At 42.6% G+C, this 14,759-nt stretch overlaps 1 pseudogene; it reads left to right on the top strand.

The window, feature by feature from the left end:
• The first annotated feature begins 13,305 nt into the window (after window positions 1-13,305).
• LOC129006655 (pre-mRNA-splicing factor 38A-like) lies at window positions 13,306-14,243 on the top strand (annotated as a pseudogene).
• Window positions 14,244-14,759: the final 516 nt, after the last annotated feature.

Genomic DNA, 14,759 nt, shown 5'->3' on the forward strand with positions numbered 1-14,759 from the left:
AAACTCTGTCTCAAAAAATAAATAAAATAAAATAAAGATAAATAAGCCCTGAAGCATCTCCTTGTTTTAATCTCTGCTCCATGTGTTCAGATTCATCTGGTGTGCAATAAATTTATGTTTTGGAAAGCTCTTTGCTTGTGATTGACAACCTGGTGATTGTTCTCTGGCCTTGAAATTTCCCTTCCCCTCATCCTATACTCTTTGGCCCTTTAGGGGGTTGGAGCCCTGTTTCCTGGTCGCTGTGTCTTCATGTCTTCCACCTCCTTTCCTCACTTCACTTGCTGGAGAACCTCCTCTGGTGTTCTGTTTTCTCCCCTCAGTATTTTAGTATCTTGTCTTTGTCTCCAGTGATTAAAGCTTCACAAAGCTCTACCTTGGTGTGGGTCTCTTTTCATTCATTCTCTGGGGGCACTAAAGCTTTTATAATCTGGAAACCCACGTACTTAAATTCTGGGAAAATTTCTTGAATAATGTATTTGATAATCTCACTCCACCTTTCTTTTTTCTTTGTGTTGGAATTCTAAAACAGATCTCTAATTTTTTTTTTTTTTTCTGTCCAGGCAGGAGTACAGTGGTGCAATCATAGCTCACTGCAGCCTCGACCTCCTGGGCTCAAGGGAGGCTTGCATGGCCCTTGGGTGCTAAGTGTAGCTACTACCTAAGCAATCTCTGCAAGTTGACTGGTCTTCAACAGATGAACGTTCCATGCAGTAGAGGGGTGGAAATGGTCCCTCTTCTCTTAACCTTTTCGCCTAATCTATCAATTCAAGCTTCTGCTAATTCAACAAGCAGTTGGAGATGGCGGGAGTTCCTAGACAATGTTTCTCTTTATAATACCCATATTGCCCAAATCTCTTAAACTTTCCAAAGATAGTACTTACTGAAAGCCGGTTTTCACCTTAAAATCTTAGATCTGGAAGTGTTTATAAAAATGGTTTAATTCACGTTTATAGATGAATATACAAAGGCCAAAGCTGTGAACTGGCTTGCCCAAGCTCACACAGGCAATATGAGGGACAAGACCTTGATTCTAGCCGCAAATGGAAAAGAAGCAGTTTTATCTATTTTTAAGGACAGTTTGGCCAATCATCGACTGTTTGGAATCTTTATGAGTGCATACGTCCTTCTGTTTCTTTCTATAGCTAGGGAGGTGGAGAGCTGTTTATTTTTAGTTTAAAAAAGTGATGATGTAGGCCGGGCACAGTGGCTAATGCCTGTAATTCCAGCACTTTGGGAGGTCAAGGTGCCAAGGTGGGGGGATTGCTGGAGCCCAAGAGTACGAGACCAGCCTGGGCAACATAGTGAGACTCTGTCTCTAGTAAAAATAAAAAAAAATTAGTGTGGTATGGTGACACATGCCTGTGGTCCCAGACACTTGGGAGGTCGAAGCAAGATCACTTGAGCCCAGGAGTTCGAGGCTGCAGTGAGCTATAATCTTGCTGCTGCACTTCAGCCTGGGTGACAGAGCAAGACCTTGTCTCAAAAAGGTGGAAATAAAAATAAGAAAAGCAAAGATGTGAATAGAATATAAAATTATAAATAAAAGTTGAATCCAAGGCCAGGTGCAGTGGCTCACGCCTGTAATCTCAGCACTTGGGAGACTGAGATAGGATGATTGCTTGAGCCTGGGAGTTTGAGACCAGCCTAGGCAACAGAGCGAGGCCTCATTTCAATTTTTTTAAAAAACGAAAAAAATAAAAAAAGAATTGAAATTTTGTAACAAAGAAAAAATATGTAGAAAATAATGAGAAGTAAATGAGAGAGAGAGAGAGGCTTTTCTAGCTGACTTTCAGCTTACATCCATATGAGCAAGGCACGCCTCCTAGGGAGCCAGGTTCAGAGGACAGCAGTTGTACTTAGTATCATGAGTAGCAGTCGCTCAAATGTGGAAACCATAAAGAAGATCCTTAGTTGGAAAACTCTGATTTTCAGATGAAAACCATTGCTGTCTTCCTTCTGCTTCAGCTAGGTGCCTTAGCGTGCCCGCTGATGTTGAGGAGGGGACAAAAGCCCTCCCTGGCCACCTTCTTAGGCAGCTGAGGTGCCTGCAAGATGGTAGCTTTCCTCTTATTTTTAAATAATGTTTATGGTCCTCCTTCCTATCTGGGGCCAGCGAGCAGGCTAAAGAACGAAAATGAGCAGAATAGTCAGATGCACGTTGATCCGGGGTCTGAAGCAATCTGCAGCCTCAGAGCTATGGCAAAATGCACAACGTTTGACTGAAGTACTTCGTGTAGTTGGTTGACCAAACAACCAATGTGGTTGGGCAAAGAAGCTAAGTTTGATGGACTTGCTCAATTCATAAAACTGGTTCAAGCCTGTGGGGGCACAGCCTCCACCTCTCTGTTTCTGGCATCTCTAACTGCACTTATCAGCAGGGACGGCTTTGATTTGCATAATAGAAGAAAAAATCAGCTCAATAAAAATGCACTTGGTTCTGTGTCTTTACATGAGCGACTAACAAATTAGCACAAGGGAAGCTTTTGCAAATGAGAGATTAAATTTCCTTGTTTATGTTGGAAATCTCCCTCCGTCTCTGTCAGCAAATGTGCTGTAACATTCTTTCAGTGCTGGGCAGCTTTCAGTCCGTTTGTTATTTTTATTTCTTTTGTTCTTGCTATTAGCCTTCAGAGTGACCGTCTCTCTGGGGTAGATAGAAACTCTTGTCTGGGCTTAGGGAAGGCTTCCTGGGGGGCGGAGGGTGGGGGTGGAATGGAGAGAGGATTGGCAGACAACCTACAGCATGTTCAGTGCCATTTGAATTTCAAATAAACACGTGGAGTTTTTTTTTTTTTTTTTTTAAGCATAAGTATGTCTCAAACATTGCATGGGATGTACTTATACTAAAAAAAGTACCCTTGTTTATCTGAAATTCAAATGGGACTGAGTGCCCTGTGTTTTTATTTGTTAAATTCAGGGAGACACAGAGCCCCTTTGGTGAGGGGAGGAAGGGCCTGTGGGGCTGAGACATTCCCAGGGCTGTAGGGAGGGAGCTGCTCTTCCCACTGTCTTTTTCTTTCCCTAGACAGAAAGAAGACTAGGTTTTTTTTTTTTTTAATTAAATTATTTTTAAAAATTTTTTGTGGGGACAGGGTCTTGCTGTTGCTCAGGCTGCTTCCAAATTCTTGGCTTCAAGAGATCCTCTCACCTTGCCATCCCAAAGTTTTAGGATTACAGGCATGAGCCACTGCACCTGGCCTTAGATGAGGTTTTAACTCAAAGCTGGCACTTACTTGTTTTAGGGACCACGGTGAGGACAGTGAGTCATTGCCTTGGGCAAAAACCCAGTAATAGAGATAAATAATATTTGAATGCAACATAAGAAAAATTGGAAAATGAACACCTCTGTCTTTATTTAAAAATTTCATAATTTGTTCATCATTAATCTTTGGTGTGGTGGTATGCACCTGTAATCCTAGCTACTTGTGAGCCTGAGGCGGGAAGATTGCTTGAGTCCAGGAGTTCAAGGTTGTAGTGAGCTATGATTGTGCCACTGAACTCCAGACTGGGCAACAGAGTAAGACCCCAACTCAAAAAAAAAATGCTCCAATGTTATATTAGTCGATTGTTGTATCGACATTTTTTAGCAATACAAATACTTGGAATCTTTAGTGTGATAGTTTTGTCTGTATTTGTGTTCTGTGATATTTAGAAATCCTGGATAGCTATGGTTTGGTCATTCAACTCATGGTTGGTGCATGCAAACCCAGTGTTTTAGACTTGCCACATGGAATAAATGGAGCCAAATGTCAGTCAGTTATATCACCCATTTGGCTGAGAAAGACATGCGCTGTTCACATAATAATCAGTGTACACACACACACATACACACACATACACATACACACTCTCTCTCTCTCTTTCCCTCCAATACATAAAGATTTAAAAGCAGACATTAGGCTACTCTGGGCACTTATCCTAAAAAAGTATAAGTACCACTCTATGGGGTAGTCCTGCTCTGCGAGGACTAAAAAGAAACTTCATTTTTATTAAAAAAATAAAAATAAAAATAAATACAAAATAAAAGTACAGATTAGAAGAGTAAAAATGTGGGAAGGGAGCTTAAAAAAGTGGGCGAGGGATGCTTAAAAAATACAGACGAAAGAAAGGTTGGGGCAGCATTGGCATTAGTTAAATGAAGGAATGAATGGAATGAATGAATGAGGGAAGGTGGGAGGAAACAAACACACCTCTGGGCTCCACGAAACACATCACAAGGAATACGATGTAGGGGTAGGTCCCAGTGGGGCCAGGCAGTGATCACTCTATAGCCTCTCCTCTGTTGGGTGGTGGCTGAAGCTCTCCCAACCCCTAGCCCAGTGCTCCGGTAGTGATAACTCCCGTTCTAGTTACTGCCTTTATTTTCGCATCATTTAATATCTCTGTGGTATTCTGAAGAAGAGTGATCAACTGCCCCATTTAGAAATTAGAGCTATCTCAAAAATAAATCCGATGTACAGTATTTTAGCAGATTATATGCATTGAATTTAGGAGTTTGTAAATGAACAAGAGTAGGGGTCTCTTAATGAACAGTTTCACCTACATGAGTTTATCCTAAGAAAATCTTGAATTTGAGCAAAGAGTAACTGACATTGATGTTTTCTGTAGAGCTGTTTCCAACAGCAAAGACTGCACACTACCTAAACCCTATGGATGAATTGTTAACTAAATTATGAAACAATTATATGTTGAAACTCTGTACAGTCATTTAACAGTCACATTGTAAAACAATATTTAACAATGTGGGGAAATGTCCATTTTATAGATTGTTAGATAAAGAGATTACACAAGAATGAATGAAGTATGATCATTAAAAACCATTATCATGTATCTAATCTATGCATATCATCTATCTAATTATATATAATCTTTATATATATCTAGTCGATATAGAATTATGTGAAAAGTGATATAAAGGAAAGAAAAACCTAGGTTCTACAACAAAATGTTGACAGCAGCAGTTTCATTGGATGGTGGGATTTTAAATGATTTCATTTTCCTTCTTCACAGTTTTCACTGTTTTTCTTTTTTATAATGAACATGTTACTTTCACAGTTATAGATTAATTAAAACCATTCACATTTAAAGGAAAAAAAATCCAGATTATAAAATAATTATGTGGAAAATTGTCTTATCACATGTGTGGCTATGTATGTCTGTCATGCCTAAAAAAATGGATCATAAATAAATGCAACAAAATATATACAGTTTCCATAAGTGATAAAATTGCAGGTGATGAATACTTTTTTTGTATTTTACAATTTTTTTTTTGGCCAAAAACATGTAATACTTTGGAAAGCAGAAAGAACATACAATAAAAGGAATTGGCCAGGCGCAGTGACTCATGCTATAATTCCAGCACTTTGGGAGGCCCAGGGTGGGTGGATCACCTGAAGTCAGGAGTTCGAGACCAGCCTGGCCAACATGGTGAAACCCCGTCTCTACTAAAAATACAAAAATTAACCAGGCTTGATGGCTGGCACCTATAATCCCAGCTACTGGGAACCACCCGCCTGGACCTCCCAAAGTGCTGGGATTACAGGCGTGAGCCACTGTGCATTGCCTTAAGATGCAATTTCAAAGGAAAGTTACTTATAAGAGATAATGCAAACTCTCAGAGTTATTCTTACACATGGATCACTGTAGACACTTCTGCTTACTGCCTTTCTGCCAGGTGTTCCTCCATCTCATAGATAGTGGCGAGATAAATTTTCTGAACCACACAGATACAATCATGCCACATCCCTGTTCAAAAACCTATAAATTCCTGTTATGATCAGAATAAACTCCAGCCTTTTTTTGCCCATCATGAAGTTCCTTCACTGTCTTGTGGCAATCTGTTTTCCTGTCTATCCTTCCAGACTCCACAATATTCATGGATTCATCAACCCATATTTAATGAATTCTTATTACGTGTAGGACACCATGCGAGGTGCTGACATACATAGTTTGTTCTCGTCGAACGAGACAATTCAGCTTTCTCATCTGTGATTTGTGGTTAGTCATCTCTGTGTTTTCTCTTAGGCTGTTTTCTTTTTATGAATGTTCTTTCTTCCACTTCTGCTTTTCAAATTCCGCCCTTTCTGCGAGTCCCAGCCCAGGTGCCGCCTACTAGTTCTAGGTGGTGATGGCTCTATTTTTCTGAAGAATTCCTTCTTTGTACATTTCTTTTTTTTTTTCGATATGGAGTCTCGCTCTGTCCCCCCGGCTGGAGTGCAGTGGCGTGATCTCCGCTCACTGCAAGCTCCGCCTCCCGGGTTCACGCCATTCTCCTGCCTCAGCCTCCGGAGTAGCTGGGACTACAGGCGCCCGCCACCGCACCCGGCTAATTTTTTGTATTTTTCGTAGAGACAGGGTTTCACCGTGTTAGCCAGGATGGTCTCGATCTCCTGACCCCGTGATCTGCCCACCTCGGCCTCCCAAAGTGCTGGGATTACAGGTGTGAGCCACCTCGCCCGGCCCCTTCTTTGTACATTTCTTACAGCTCTCCTCACACACTGCATTTTACTCCAGCAGGCAGAGATTTTGAGTCGCACAGGGACCAATCTGCTTGGGCCAGGGCAGGGCTGGGGGAGGGTTGGGTGGAGATGGGGAGCTCCCCAGAGAGGAGCGAATATCAGAATCGTGGTTGGCGGGACCTGCGGTGTTTTAAAACAGACTGTTTAAAATAACCATTACCAGGCCGGGCGTGATGGCTCACGCCTGTAATCCCACCACTTTGGGAGGCTGAGGTGGGTGGATTGCCTGAGGTCAGGAGTTCAAGATCAGCCTGACCATCATGGTGAAATCCCGTCTCTACTAAAAATACAAAAATTAGCCGGGCGTGGTGGCAGGTGCCTGTAATCCCAGGTACTCGGGAGGCTGAGGCAGGAGAATTGCTTGAACCCTGGCGTGGAGGTTGCAGTGAGCCGAGATTGTGCCACTGCACTCCAATCTGGGTGGCAGAGCAAGACTCTGTCTCAAAAAAAAAAAAAAAATTACCTCCTCTTTATTTTTTAGGTTAGTATGACATTTATTTGGACCCTTTAAATGACAGTATCAAAAGGGGCATGGATTAAAAATGGTGAGCCACACTGCTTGATGGGATTGTGTGAGTGCCTCTATAGCTGCTGATTGAATGAATGAATATAAAAGAGTACATGAAAATTACTTTTTCCACCATTCGAGGTGGCTCATGCCTGTAATCCCACCACTTTGGGAGGCCGAGGCCAGCGGATCACAAACTCAGGAGTTCGAGACCAGCCTGGCCAACATGGTGAAACCCTGTCTCTACTAGAAATACAAAAATTAGCCGGGCATGGCGGTGTGCACCTGTAATCCCAGCTACTTGGAAGGCTGAGGCAGGAGAATCCCTTGAACCTGGGAGGCAGAGGTTGCAGTGAACCGAGATCACACCACTGCATTCCAGCCTGGGGTGACAAAGTGAGACTCTGTCTCAAAAACAAACAAAAAAACAAACAAAGAAACAAACAACAACAACAACAAACCCACTTTTTCCAGAGTTAACATGAGGCCTCACTCTTGGTGTTGTACATTCTATGGGCTTTCACAAATGCATAATGACATGCATGCATCATTGTAGCATCATACAGAATGGTTTCATTGGCCTAAAAATCCTGTGTGCATAGATTATTCATCCCTCCCTCTCCCCAGGCCCCTGGCAACCACCGATTTTTTATTTTCTTTTGAGACAGGGTCTCACTTTGTTGACCAGGCTGGAATGCAATGGTGTGATCATAGCTCACTGCAGTCTTGAACTCCTGGGCTCAAGCAATCCTCCTGCTTTAGCTTTTTTGAGTTTCAGTAGAGATGGGGTCTTGCTATGTTGTGCAGGCTGTTCTCAAACTTCTACGTTCTAGCAGTCCTCCTGCCTCGGCCTCCCAAAGTGCTGGGATTACAGGCATCAGCCACTGTGACTGACCTACCACTGATCTTTTCACTGTCTCTATAGCTTTGCCTTTTCCAGAATGTCATATAATTGGTATCATATAATATGTAGCCTTTTAAAGATTGGCATCCTTCACCAAGTAATATGCGTTTAAGTTTCCTCCATGACTTTTGGGGTTTGATAGCTCATTTCTTTTTCAAGCTGAATAACATTCCTTTGTTTGGATGTACCAGAGTATATTTATCCACTCACCTATTGCGGGACATCTTGGCTGCTTACAGATATTGGCAATCGTGAATAAAGCTGCTGTAAACATCCATCTGCAGGTTTCTGGGTAGATGCCAGTTTTCAACTCCTTTGGACAAATACCGAGGAGCACAATTGCTGGGTCATATGGTAAGAGTAGGTTTAGTTTTGTAAGAGATCGCCAAATTGTCTCTCAAAGGGGCTGCACCATTTTGCATTCCCACCAGCCATGGTTGGAGAGATCCTGTTGTTCCACATCCCCTCCTGCATTTCATGTTATCAGTGCTCTGGATTTTGGCCATCCTAGTAGGTGTAATTGGTGTGCAGTGGGAACTCACCGTTGTTTAATTTGCATATGCCTGATAATATTTGATGAGGAGTATCTTTCCATATGCTTATTTGACATCTGTAGCTCTTCTTCAGTGATGTGTCTATCCAGATTTTTTGCCCATTTAAAAACTGGACTTTTTGTTTTCTTATTGAAAAACTATTTTTGATCACAGTTTGCCCATGTGTAATGGGAAGTGAGTTCCAACCAATGCTCCAGCGATCTAAAGATGACACTGTCCAACACCAACGCAGGTAGAGGTGACACTATCCAATGCCAGCTCAGCAACCCAAAGGTGACATTGTCCAACACCAACTCAGGTAGAGGTGACACTATCCAATGCCAGCTCAGCAATCCAAAGGTGACAATGTCCAACACCAACTCAGGTAGAGGTGACACTATCCAATGCCAGCTTAGCAATCTAAAGGTGAGTGACACTATCCAATGTCAGCTCAGCAACCCAAAGGTGACACTGTCCAACACCACCTCAGGTAGAGGTGACACTATCCAATGCCAGCTCAGCAATCCAAAGGTGACACTGTCCAACACCAACTCAGGGTAGAGGTGACACTGTCCAACACTGACTCAGGTAGAGGTGACACTAACACAAACTCAGGTAGAGGTTACACTATACAATAGTGACTCTGGTAGAGGTGACACTGTCCAACATCAACCCAGGTGGAGGTGACACTGTCCAACACTGACCCATGTAGAGGTGATACTGTCCAACACCAATCCGGAGAGAGGTGATATTGTCCAGTGTTGAACTGGTAGAGGTGACACTGTCCATCACATTACTGAGCCAGGTAGAAGTGACACTGTCTGACACTAACCCTGTAGAGGTGATACTGTCTGTGACTGATTTGCTGAAAATGACAACTTCTTCCAAAGCAGCATTTTGAGAAGTTAATAATAATGATAATTTTTGATTTCCACCACAACTTGGCTCTTTTTTCACTCTCTGTCCTTGGTGTGACCGTGTAGCTGGGTGGAAACCCAAAGGCTGAATGCACCTTCTTCAGAGGTGGGTGTTGAATGATGCCCACATTGAATGACTGTGGTCCCAGACTCTCTCTCTCACTGCTCCATTTGCCTAGGCTCCCCTGTACCCTTCTGTCTACCTCACTGGGAAGTCCTTGCAGACACTCTCTTCCCAACACCAGAATAGGGACCTTCTTCTGAACTTTCTATCCTGTCCTTCTGCTGTCAAAGTGCCTCTCACAGGGTCTTGGTGACTACTATCCTTCCCGTGAGACCCAGGTTCAGTAGCCACCAAAAGCAGGTTAGATTCTGGGACTCTGTCTTGTTTACCTTTGTATCCTCAATGTCTAGTAGACATGAAATCAATCAAAATTAAATCTAAATTAAAAGAATATCTGCAACAGATATTTGTTGCACATCTGTATGCTTGGAATTGTGCTATTAGGTTTGGAAAGCTTCACAAAAAAACTCCAAAGATTCCTACCCGCTAGGATTTTACATTCTTACAGGAAATGACTATTTGAACAAATGAGTGTGAATTAAAATTGCAGATGGACAAGATGGATTCTTATGTTAATTTATTCAGAATATTACCATGAATTTGCAAGAATGAAAATGTACCTACATCTCTATATTTTTTGTGGCTTGAGAGCTCATTCCCTTTTAGCACAGATATATGTTATATATCTATCTAATATCTATATCTATTTATCATCCCTCTCTCTCTCTCTCTCTGTCTCTCTGTCTATCTATCTTCTATATCTGTCTATCACGTCTGTCTGTTTAATTTTTTGTACTTTCCCGCACCATGATCTCTGCCTCGAGGTGGACAGGTGGAAAGAAGCCAGAAGATGCCCTCTCAGCTCCCTTTCCAGCTAGGATTTTATCAGCTGGACACGGCCACATGCGAGGCTTGGATTTAGATGTGAGTCTCAGAGGCTGGAGATGGGCACAGATTCTGTTTTGCTGGGGAGAGTGGTAGAGGCACTGAGCCTCTCTGGAAAGTGCTGTGATGGACCCAGTGTTCTGGGACTGTACCTTCAGCAGTTTGCAGAGGGAGGACAATTTGCGGACTGCTCTTGGCTGGATAGCTTTTGAGCCTAATTCTCTGGCTCTCCAGCAACTTCTGTGAGCTTCCTAATAGTCTTTAATAAATTTTCTGCTTAGGCTAGTTAAAGTGTGTGCAACACAGATCCCTGGTGAATGCAGACCTCTCTCCTGGGTGTACCCTCAGCCTCGTTCTTTCCTCCAATTCCATGCTGTGTTTAGTCAGCAATGACTGGGCAGAGACGACCTCAGCCAGCCTTGAATCCTGCCAGGGCTGTCTCTCTAGTGGGAATTAGAGATCTCCCAGCCTTGGAAGGCAGCAGCTGCCATCAGAAGGGCAACTTATTGAGTTTGGGATGAAATCCAACTTTTTATATAGGTAATTATGCCAGAATTCAGGTCAACCTCTAGGCTGGGTTGACTCATATTCCGAGATATATAGGAAGTAAAACACTATTTGAGCTCCACTGTAGCATTTCCCGTGGAGCTTTAAAATGTCTTTTAATTATTTGTACATTTCTATTGAACTGCAAATGATTCTGCTCTTCTGAGTACCACACTTTGCCTGCTTGAAAAATAAATACACCAAATGACTGCGGATGAAGGACTGTAGTTAAAGGATGGAATGTTGTCATGAACACTTTGAGAATGGTGACAGTTGGTATTTTCCCAAAGTAAACTCAAAGGTTCAAATTATTAAAAAGGCTGAGGTGGCCAAATTTGTCTACTGTACTATAAGATCTTCTAACAAGATCATGACTAAATTCTGGCCAGGAAAACATTGACTTTAGTATTTGTGTTGGTTCTGGGTTTTCAGTGTTGAAATTTTCCTTGCCCTGTTCCCTCTCTTTTCCCAATGCCTCTAGAACTATCTGAGATATGGGACTGGAGTGGTGAACACAATTATTTTGTTACCCTTTGTCAGAAACATGAGGGGAAGAAAATGTACATAAAATTAACATAAAGTCAGGCAGTGGCACCTGTGAGCTAAAATCTCCTCTGTCATCAAATTCCCCCTTTTTGTTGGTGACCTTGCTCATGGTGAACGAAGCTGCTGGAAACTTCTTGGTTTAGCTCTTCTACTCTGGTTTCTTTCACAGGCAATTAAACTTCTGGGTCTCACTTTCCTGAGAGTTCACCTCTGCTGCTCTTACTTGCATTCTTTCCAAACCTGACAGTCAGTCATCCTATCTCTGGCACACCCTCAGTTACATCTCGGAACCCGTAGGTTACTTTGAACATACAAATGCACACTTTATAACTTAGTAGCGGTGAGACAGGGAAAACATCACAGTCAATATTTTACTTTTTCCATGACACCATCTTGTACTCCCTTGTCTTTCTTTCCACGAATCCTTCTTCTCCCATCAATCAAGGGCACCTCCTGTGTCATCCAGATGGCACTTCCTGTGCCATACAGAAGCTCTTGCCAGGGATAAGTTTTGGCTGAATTGTCAGCTTGTTGATTATAGCACAGCTTAATTATAGCTGTATGACATTAGTCATAAAGGGCTCAAGGGCCAGAGAGTGGGCTTGTGTAACCTTTGAGGGTCCAATTTACAAGTAGGTTTTGAAGAGTAAATACAAAGTAGAGTAGGTTTTGAAGAGTAAATATCAGATATCTCAGCTTTAAGAAGAAGTACTTTAGACATGCTTCTGGCCCAGGATGAGGTCAGCTCTCTGGATGACTCAGAAACCTTTACCTTGTAAAGGGCCATGGTTGAGGCATAGATGTTTGACATAAAATATAAAACTTTGGTGTATTAGTTCATTCTCACATTGCTATAAGGAAATACCTGAGACTAGGTCATTTATAAAGAAAAAGGTTTTATTGGCTCCTGGCTCCATGGGCTGTACAGGAAGCATGGCAGCTTCTGCCTCAGGAAAATTCCAATCATGGTGGAAGGTGAAGGGCAGCAGGCACTTCTCATGACCAGAACAGCAAAAGAGAGAGGGACGAGGTGCTACACACTTCTAAGCAACCAGATCTCGTGAGAATTCACTATTACGAGAACAGCACCAGTGAGATGGTGCTAAACCATTCCTGACAAATCCCACCCCATGGTCCAATTACCTCCCACCAGGCTCCATCTCCAACACCTCCAACACTGGGGATCACAATTTGAGATGAAATTTGGGTGGGGACATAGATTCAAACCATAGCATTTGGTAACTTCTGTAAGAACAGCCACTCTAAACTATACTCTTATTCCTGGACATCTGCAACTTCGGACCAATCAAACCATAAGCACATCCAACCAATCAGAACCCAGGAAAGCCCTGATGCCCACCACCGGGTCACTCAGAAAGTTGTTTATGCAACCATCAGAGTGCAGTAAGCAGATTGTAGAGCACTGATGTGGCGCTATGTCAACAACACATCTTAGTGCTTATCAGCACTTTCAAGCATCTCCGGCTTTCTTTTGCTGAGTTATTAGTAGTCCATCTTTTCCCCATCTTTGTTACTGTTCCATTGCCTGGATTTTTTCCTACCATCTAAACTTCAGGACAGTGTGTCTAAGCCAAAGGGGCTATCTGCATGGTAAAAACGATTGATCACCAGTTAACCGTAATAAAAATATTGTGCCTACTTAAAAAAAAGTAAGTGGAATTTATTTAAGAATTTGAGCGCTGCAGTGTTTCCAGTTTCAAGATGGTCTCCTAAGCTGTTTAGTGAAACTTCTTCCACCTTTCTCCATCCCTCTAGGTGTTTGTTTGTTTGTTTGTTTATTTATTTATTTATTTATTTATTTTTCTGAACCTGGGTGTAACACATTAAAGGACCCGACGTAAAGAGAATCGAAGGCATTCTAAAATGGCTAACTCTACACTGAAGGATGAGCACAGCGTCCGCGGCACCAACCCTCAATATCTGGTGGAGAAGATCATTCGAACGCGAATCTGTGAATCCAAGTACTGGAAAGAGGAGTGCTTTGGACTTATGGCTGAACTTGTAGTCGATAAAGCCATGGAGTTAATGTTTGTGGGTGGCGTCTATGGTGGCAACATAAAACAAACACCCTTTCTGTGTTTAATCTTGAAGATGCTTCAAATTCAATCCGAGAAAAGTATCACTGTAGAGTTTATAGAAAATGAAGATTTCAAGTATGTCCACATGTTGGGGGCACTTTACATGAGGCTGATGGGCACTGCAATTGATTGCTACAAGTACTTGGAGCCTTTGTACAATGACTATTGAAAAATCAAGAGCCAGAACCGAAATGGGGGTTTGAACTGATGCATGTAGATGAGTTTATTGATGAACTAGTGCACAGTGAGAGAGTCTGTGATATCATTCTGCCCCGGCTACAGAAACGCTAGCTATTAGAGGAAGCTGAACAACTGGAGCCTTGAGTTAGTGCTCTGGAAGAGGACACGGACGACGTGGAGTCCAGTGAAGAGGACGAAGAGGAGGATGAGAAGTTGCAAAGAGTGCCATCACCTGATCACCGCCGGAGAAGCTACGGAGACTTGGACAAGCCCCGTCCCTCTCCCACACTGTGCTACAGAAGGAGTAGGAGTCGGTCTCCCAGAAGGCGGACTCGATCTCCCAAAAGGAGAAGCCCCTTCTCCCGCCGAGAAAGGCATCCGAGCAAGAGTCCAAGACATCACCGCAGCAGATCCCGAGATCGGCGGCACAGATCCCGTTCCAAGTCCCCAGATCCTCCCCGTAGTCACAGACACAGGAGCCACTCAAAGTCTCCCAAAATGTCTAAGAAGAGCCACAAGAAGAGCCGGAGCGGGAATGAGTAACAGACTCAGTTTGGTTTTGGTCCAAATGGGCTCCTGTGGATGTGAGGATATCTGTCTATGTGGAAGGATTAAGATCTCCCCAGGCAGCTATAAGAATATTTTAGTTTTTTCTTATCAAGTTTCTCAAACTTTATTTTCAATGAAGGAGGTGCTGAGTTTTGTATCTCTTTTTAATCATAATCAACAACAGTTTCTGACCCAACTTACCTTGACTGTATTCAAACTTATGAGGGTAGAAAAGATCTGAAGGTTGGGGATGTGAATGACAAGGATAGGATGTGGCCACGTAATGACCCTTTCCCTTTTTGTTAAACCGGACACATCTGTAAAAAAAAAAAAAAAAAAAAAAAGAAAAAGAATTTGAAAAGGGCAAAAACCTAATTAGGTCATGCACAAAGGGTAAAGACAGGAGACTTGAAGAATACAGTTTCTCTCCTGTAGGCTTTTGCCTGGAGCCTTACCACCTCTTGATCCGCTTGTGCGGTGTTTTCTTTCCTCCTTAATCTCCAAAGGATG

Source organism: Pongo pygmaeus, chromosome 8 (assembly GCF_028885625.2).
Source record: "Pongo pygmaeus isolate AG05252 chromosome 8, NHGRI_mPonPyg2-v2.0_pri, whole genome shotgun sequence".
Taxonomy (NCBI): domain Eukaryota; kingdom Metazoa; phylum Chordata; class Mammalia; order Primates; family Hominidae; genus Pongo; species Pongo pygmaeus.